This window comes from Lethenteron reissneri, chromosome 20 (assembly GCF_015708825.2).
Source record: "Lethenteron reissneri isolate LAM-NWPU_2019-01 chromosome 20, ASM1570882v1, whole genome shotgun sequence".
NCBI classification, from domain to species: Eukaryota; Metazoa; Chordata; class Hyperoartia; order Petromyzontiformes; family Petromyzontidae; genus Lethenteron; species Lethenteron reissneri.
The window spans coordinates 11763333-11772095 of record NC_083798.1 but is presented as its reverse complement, the minus strand read 5'-3'; positions in this window follow the sequence as shown (position 1 = coordinate 11772095).

Sequence of the window (8763 nt, the reverse complement as noted above, 5' to 3'; positions counted from 1 at the left end):
ATCCCTGCAGGACACGGCATCTGCTAATTAATTTCGTGCAGAAAGATAATGAATTGATGAACATAAACAAGGGCAATAACGGTGAATCGAGTGTGCATTCCTGCGTTTTACGATGCGAAATAACAATACTCCTATGCACTGGAATCATGAAGAAGAATAACGCTCAAATTACTGTCAAATAAGGCCTGTTGTATACACAGAAGTGGGAGTACAGTGCTTGGAAGCCGAACTGCAATTTGCAAACTGCTCAATGCGGCTGTCTGCATCATTAGAATACCTCTATTGTTTCAATAATAATCAATTGAGTACATTTACAAAAATCAGAACGAATTCATAATAATTCACAGCCCTTTGTCAATCCACTGTTGGATGCACGGCTTCCACACGTCGCCATCAGCCACGGGGGATGTTTGACTATACTTCACCAAATTCTTAGGTTTTTTCGGTAAAGTCACGTAGGTAAAACATTTAAATTAATAAAAGACGGAAGCTTGTGTTGCCTCCGAAACGTCGTGATTTTTATTTTATTTTTTATTTTACTTTTATTAATTTTAATTTTTTTACCTACGTGACTTTACCGAAAAAAACCTAAGAATATGAATCCTTGCAGTCACGAAAGCTTCAAATCTAGAATTATACTTCACACACCGGTCAGTGGTAAATGGGAGATGGGGGCGAGGAGCTGCGGGGGAGGGTGGGGGGGGAGGGTGAGGCTGCCCCCCCCCCCCCAGACCAGCTCAGAAATCACTCGCCACTGATGTGAGCTTTGGGCCGGGAATCTCACCCACGTTTTGCTGGGCTCACGGCGGCAGCACGCGACTACACCGCCGCCACCCTCCCGATCTCTCTCTCTCTGATGTTACATCCATGAGCTCGGCCTACAACGGCGCTGGACGCGAGTGGCGCAGCGAAATTCGTCGACTGTCTTCGCCACCGCCCGTGATGATTGGCGCGCGCCCATCGGCTCGACGAGCCCGTGGGAGGACGAATGTCACGGTGCCATCAAGAGCTCGTTGTCCTTTCCTTGGCACGGCGAGGTGACCTGGGACATGCCAGCAAGCGGCTGCCTGGAAGGAATCTATTTTCATTGGTCCCATTACGTTCGCTCCGACACTCTCGCCGCCGTCGACCCCCCCCCACCCCCCGACACTTCCCGTCAATCAGTCACAACAGGCCCCAGACAAGCGAAGTTCACCACCCATTAACTGCACGGACAAAATGAACCGCCCCAATTAGAGCGGCTTGTTCCGAAGCAGAGGAAGCACACCGTGCCCTAGCCAATATGCGCAGCGCGATACGCCGGGTCAGAACATGTGCTCGACAAAGGGGATTTGATTCACTCGTTCGTTTATTGCCCATCGGTCGTCTCAGCAAATCGAGTACCCTGCGGGGGGCTGTTTTTTTTATATATCAGCGATGTTCATATTTGCGTGGGAAATGATGCTGACAATACAGTTGGGGGGGAAAAAAGCAAAGCTGTCAGCCAAAATTGATTCGCGCGAAATATCGCAACAGTGCAACGTAACGTCCCCAAACATTTTATAACCATAACAGCAACAACAACAACAAAAATGTGCATTCGCACTAAGCTCTCGGGATCCCTGTTAAAGCCTCGGAAAAGCTCCTATTTAAAACGCAACGCCACGCGGGGAGACGCAGCCAACACGTGACTCCGTTTGCCCAGAGCCAGACATTCATTTCAAGCGCGGCTGATCTGCGTCGTTTTAATGACCACTCAAACTTTTCCGTGCATCGCAGCAACAAAACGCAGACTCCCTTGCCCACGCGCGTGATCGCAAGGTTTGCTTCACAAGCGAACGTAATAGAGAGTCTTGTGGGAAAAGATTTGCCACTCGCAGAGCAATGGTATTTAAATGCATCACAGTAATGCATTCACTCGGTGCACCCACCAAATGAGTTCGTATTATTCATTATTCTAGTCTCGTAAAACGTGCTGCAAGGAGCCATAATTATAATTTTAAACTTAACAACAGCACAAAAATATTTAATTTGTACAAAATTTTGCCTGCCTGCAGGAAGCTTGATCAATCGTACGCATGCAATTCACGCCGTGGATGATGTCAAAAAATTTTAATGAAACTTTTTTTGGAAGAAAAATGCAGAGCAGTGAGTGAGTCTACACAGAAACACACCGTGAAGCCCAAATCGTCTGGCAAAGTATCGGCGGGATTCCTTGCAAGAAAATCAACACAGTCTTGAGGACAAATATCTCTCTTGGTTCTTTCGGTAAAGTCACGTAGAAAATAAAATAAAATAATAGAATACGACGTTTCGGTTGCAACACAAGCAACCATCATCAGCTAAGAATGAATGATAAAACACAGACACGGAAACATAGGCAGACACACATGCAGAGAGAGACGCACACAAAGACACCGAGCAAGACACACACCAAGACAAACTGTTTGTCTATGTTGTTTCCGTGTCTGTGTTTTATCATTCATTCTTACCTGATGATGGTTGCCTGTAATAGAATACGCAATTGAAACGTCGTATTATATTATTATTTGATTTTATTTTCTACGTGACTTTACCGAAAGAACCAAACAGTAATTCCTGCATTCACGAAAGCTTCGAATCTAATTTGACTAATATCTCATCGCCGCCTTTCCATCAGCATTGAATTCATAACTTCCCTGCAAAACAATATATACCCGTGCCGAATCTTAATGGTACAGCATAGATCACACAGATGTTGCGCAGGCTCGAGCAAAGGCATGAATCTAAGTGCTGAATGATGTTTTTCTTCTTACGCTATTTAAACAAAGAGAACGGGGCACTTTAACCACCAGAGGGGTTTAGTTGGAATGTGTGCCACACACACAGAGCGTGGACAAGAATGCGTATGCCTCCTTTGTGCAACTACTGAAGAGCTTGGACTTAGCCCAGTTCTGACCTAAGATCTAAGATCAGCACAGGGCCCAGATCTGTGTCCCCTGCACTCCATGTGCCATGAAGGTCCACAATAATCACTTGTGTTGGCCATGAGCGGGAATTGATCTCGGGTCACCAGGTTCGGAAGGCAGTGCGCTAAACACTGTGCCACCGCTCCCTACAAGGTCAACAAAGACAAAAATCCTCCGTATAGCCTCAATAGACTGTAGGGGCAAGTGCTGTTAGCGAGCACCTAAAGGCCGGGGTGGTTGGCCAACACCACGCCAGGCCAACTTTGTCTCCCCAGTGGCGATGTTTACACGTCGTACCAGGTACTAATTTGAGGCTGAGTCGACGTAGGGGAGGCCCAGGACCGGTTCAGATAATCGTCACCGGCGTTGGCCGTGAGCGGGAATCGAACCCACAAGGTCAACACAAGCGCGCGCGCTCACTCATTGGACATCGGTTCCACGTCCCGGCGTGGTGCGCGTGCTGGCGGTTTAACACCAACACGCTGCTGAGGCCCTTCCACCTCCCACAGAGCCCGAGATCTCTTCTTGCCATCGGATCGGCGGCTTTTGATTCCCAATGAAGGTCGCTCGGTCACATCCACGTGTTCCATTGATAACCTGCAAACGTGCCGACATTCGCGGGCGATCGTCTGCGACGTGTTCGGGCAAAAGTCGCCTTCGTAAAATGCATTTCATTCAAGAAGATTTGCTTCAATTTACCCCATAGTCCAGAATGTGAAGCAATGCAATCTGTTGCTCAAATCAACGACACGCTCGCAATGCGCCCGCGTTCATGCCAGCTCTGTCGGAGATAATCTATAGGGTAATTAAACACGGCAACCTCAAACTCATCGTGTCCTGCTGTTACCATTATAGCATTTCCAGATAACATCCCCGCGGCTTTCTTGGCTGGCTAACGTTCCGCGGTCGATGGATTTCGTCTTTTGGGAGCGACGTTGGTTAGGATTCAGGGGTTCGTGCCCGGTGAGAGGTGGACGGGTGGAGCGGACGACGAGAGGGGGCAACCCTCCAGCAGCCGTCGAATCAAACGAACCTCACTTAAACCTCGAGCGCACAGCGCCTCCAATCTCCCGCTCGGGAGGGCGGCCGCCCGATCTGCACAGCGAGAGTGGGTCGGGGGCACAAGAGAGGCGGCACGAGGTAGGGGGGGGGGCGTGAGTGCAGGCAGTGGCACGGGGCAGGGCCCACGGGCCAATCGACGGAGAACCGTCGGGACCGGCGTTGGCGGTCATGGGAAACGAAAGAGGAAGGGAAATCGGACGTAGGGGGCACCCCCCCCCTCCTCTCCCCCCTCTATTTGATTCCTTGTCAACCATGCTACGCCGCTGTCGTAATCGGAAATTAAAGCGGTGGGGGAGTTGGAGGTGGGGTTTGGTTGCAAGTTGAGGTGGGGGTGGGGAGCCCGTTCGTGGCACGCGCGAGACGGAACGCAACTCGAGTGCATGAGCCATGAACATGACTCAACCCCGGACGTGAACGCTAGAAGGTGTCTTTAAGGGCGCTTGGCACCCCTCTGCCTAGAGCCCCCCCCCCCCCTGCCCCACAGAGCCCCCATTTATTTTAATCTCGAGGTCCCTTCAACAAAGTTTTTTTTACATTTGTTAAAAATCTCGTCGCACTTGACTTTCGCTTTGCTCGAATTTATGTCGAGCCCAAACAATTCTGGCGAATCGCCCGATGAGGCTGGTTGCTGTAATCACCAGCGATGCGTCACACGACTCGAATTGTAAATGTTGTGGGTTTATTCTCCAATCACACCGGTGAGCTGAACTAGTAACTAATTGGCAAGTTTTGTTTTACGCGACAAACCTTGCTAATCGGCTTTGTCGGGTGGTGGCGGGTTTAACGACAAAATTATATTTACGCGATGTCACCCAAAAAAAAACACATTCATTATGGATTCGGGGTTGTGTCGACAGAAAATTTGAGATGGTTAATGGTCTATCCACATATGTTCGTGCGTTCACGTCTCCGATTACATTTTCGGAACTTATTTTCTGTCGCTGTGAATGGCCTCGCCCCTCATCGCTGAACAATAACCACAAGAGTGGCCGTGCACCGACAAATAACCAACATGTTGCAGTCGTTACGATGTATTTTTTTAATTGTTTTCTATTCTCCCTTATCGCCGATATAACAGAACACATTTTGGTGACGTGCGAACTAAGTTCTCGGTAATGCATTGATGCATTAGGAACTCCCAAAGTCAATTTGGTGTGCATTTCCGTAATGGCTATAATGAATTTCACTGCTATTTCACTTCACGCTAATCCCACACCAGAGAACGAGGGGTTGTTATGCTCGGGGAAAAAAAAAACAGATGCCGATGGAAAATGGAACGCCCTCTTTATAATGCATTAATTCACATTCGGAGGCCCCTATCTGGTGCAGAAGGTAATGGGAAAAAAATAAGCAAAACGTGTGTCGAGGTGTAACCGTGAAAATGTAAATTGACAGTAATTAACGCAAGCTTGCCGGCGTTAAAAGGCTCCCGCTGCGAGCCTGACGTGTCTGGTTATGAGAATGTGCGGTGGCATTACGGATCAACAGTCAGATTGCATTGCCAATTGCCGTGCACGGGCGTGATTGCAGGAGAGGATTGGCAGAGGCGGTGACGTGTCGGGGAACGCACCGCTTGCGCGAGCGGGCGGGGGGAGGGAGGGGATGCCGGGTTTCTCGGGAGTTTAATTGCAGGCAGCTGCCACGCCTGCTCCAGCCACGGCTCCTTTGGGCACCCTAATGTGCAAGCGAGAGATGTGTGGCAGTAATCAATCACGAGTCTCTGGCACCCGCTTCCCCCCCCACACACACACACAAACCACCTGCCTAACACAACCCCCATCCCCCCTCCCCCATCAGCACTGTTCATAAGAATGTGCCACCATCCGTTATGCATTATTCACCCGCGAGACGGCCGCGAGCAACTCCAAGCAGAGCCGGCCTTCTTCCGTCTTTTCTTGAGAAGGCAAAGGTGCAGGACTGAAATTTCGTGCTCACGGCCACTGCCGGCGGAAGGGCCCTCGACGAAAGGGAGCTTCGGAGAAGCCGTCTTAGGAGGGGCTTTGGACTGCTCGTTCACGCCGGGCAGACGTCGTAGAAGACACGGAACTAAACCCCAACACACGCGTCCTACCCATCAACTACCAGAGGCAGTGGATTTAAGAAACGTGGACCGATGTGTCATCAGCCACACCGTCAGATAAAATGTGCAACCTCTGCGAGTCCAGTGTGCGAGCCATGCCACGTGTTGAGCACGGTATGAGTGGAAATTACCTCCCTGCTCGACTTTCGTGTCGCGACAAATAATCTGTTCCGATCTCTCTCGCAGAGCAGTGCCCACCTCCACCCCCCCTCGTGTTAGAGAATGTCCCACGGAAGCGGATATCACAAAGCTACATGTGAGATCTCTTCATAGACCTCTGGTCGACAAAGTAGAGGGGGAAGCATGCCCTATTTTGTTACTCGCACCCTGGCAAACCCAACCATTCATTCGGGCTTAGGTAGCAATTAATTCTCTTTGGCGGATTCTTCTCTCATATCAACACTTAATCCCTGCCCTTTTGCAGTGATCTCACTGCGCTATTGTTATTGAAATTTAAAACTATATCTTTCGATATCTCGGCTTTTGTGCTGTAACTTTATCCAATCTGTGCATCCTCCTCCATCGCCTTCTGTGCTTCCATATACCCTTCAGAGTCGGTGATCACCTGCACATTGAAGTTCTGGCCATGAGCAAAAAAATCAATATTTCATTTTCTCTACATTTTCACTCCTCAATCGAGACGCGTCAAAAAATGAATGCCGTGTTTCTATAGACGAGAGTCAATTATACCTATCGGTTATCGCACCAAGTGCCGAAAGATTGTCCATGACGGCGTTAAACAACATGAAATGGGGGGGGACCTTTGACAACGTCTTGTAATAATATACTCTTATATGGACCTTTAATGGGTCTCTCTCAGACGTCAAATTGTCTCAAAATATTTCATGGACGACGTTAAATATAGAATTTTGTTTTTTTGGGGGGGGGGGGGACCGGGGCAAATCCGTACGGATTCGAATGTCAAGTAACAGAGGGGCGTGCACCATTCCTCACGCCAAAGGCGTGATATTGAAAACAAGAGGAAACAAACCTCGTACGAAACCCTGCGACTTGTTTGAATCGTCGCTGCGCGGACCGATGTCGTTTGCACGCCGACGCAGCGGCGGGCTCGGGCAGGCGCGAGGCGGCAGACGAACGAGAGCGCGTCTCGTCTGTGCGCTCCTCACGCGCTCGCGCTCGGGGCCTCTTCGTGTCCTCGACCTCAATCACGCGGCTGAGCGCACCGACTTCGTGGCAGCGTGGCGACGCCGCCGCCGCCGCCGCACCCATCGTTAATCTCGGCCGCGGTTGTCAGCCTATCGGTGTCAAGCGCCGTCATTGTCCCCCCGATGTACACGAAGCGATCGCTCGCTCGCTCGCCAGGCACCCACCGTCGCGAGCATTTTCCGTACAAAAACCCTCGGCGCGTCAAACGCACCGCGCACCCAACAACAACAGCAAGTGAATCGCAAAATGCCATCGTTTTGACAACGATGCACCACTTATAATGAAAGCGAGGCCGCGTGTCTCGTGCGCGTGCGATGAATTCTGCCGGTGCCATTGCCGTCGTCAGCTCGAGATCTCTGCTCCGCGGCACGGCCGCCCCCTAATTGTTTGCAGGGGGACGAGGGCGACAGATGCCGCGGTCTCGGCATCGCAGCGACGACCGCCACCGTGTTCTCACGGGCGGCTCTTTGTCACGCGTTCACTCACCTGGATGGTCCCGCGCAATAGTTTGCGAAGGAGGAATTTTCGGTTTTTTTGGCGGTGCAAATTGCCCGCATCAGTTGCGCCCGTGGCAGAGAGCGTTAGTAACGGTGCCCCATTAAAGCTGTTCCAGTACCCGACACCGGCTTGTACTTTCTAAAGCACTGCCCTTGCAGCGTGGTTTTGAGTCACACAGCTCGAAGGTATTTGTCATTCCATCTTCAAAAGCCTTGCCAAAGGGAATGTACTGTTACATTTTTCATACAAAAGGTGCTAACTTGCGACGGAAAAGTCTTCTCACATTTAAAAGTACCAAAAGGTCAGCAAAAGAGAAGGCTCGCGCAAGGAAGCGTTTGAATAATTAAATTTACCATTATATGAGAAACTTCGGCGAAGATTAATGAAATAAAAAATATTCCTACTTCTTTAGAAATACATAATGTCACGCGAATTAACTGGGGAGCCATGGTGCTGTGCACTGCACCAAGGCTCCCCAGTGTACTGCACCGCGGACCCGGGGACCCGGGTTTGATTCCAGACCGCGACATTCCCACCCACACAAACGAGTGTGTTCAACTTCACAGCAGTGGAGTGAAGTTACAGCAGTGGACCGACAAAAGGCCGTACGTTATTTGTCCCATTATTATCACAAAAATGTACCACGCTGTGCTTCGCACGGCAGAGTGGGCCGGCCGCGTCCCTCAACATTACATCAGGACCAGTGGCGATTGGTGGCTCCCAGGTGGAATTACATTGAGAGACAGAGAGAGGAGCACGTGGATCTAGAGAACAGAACGCGGGCTCGGGACAACATTATAAGTGTTGAGAAATGTTAAGTAGCGGGCTTGGGAAGGACGCGTCGCGAGAAGGGGCGATGGCCTTGTGGTCAAGAGTAACAGTGGAGTGGCAGCCAAGGAATGGAACGCGTCACCAGGAAGGGCGTCCAATGGGGAGACGAGGATTGGCGACAGCTTGGGAAGGCCATCATCCAGTAGTTGATTGATCATCGCTGACGATTACGTTTCTATATGATAACGCGTGTACGTA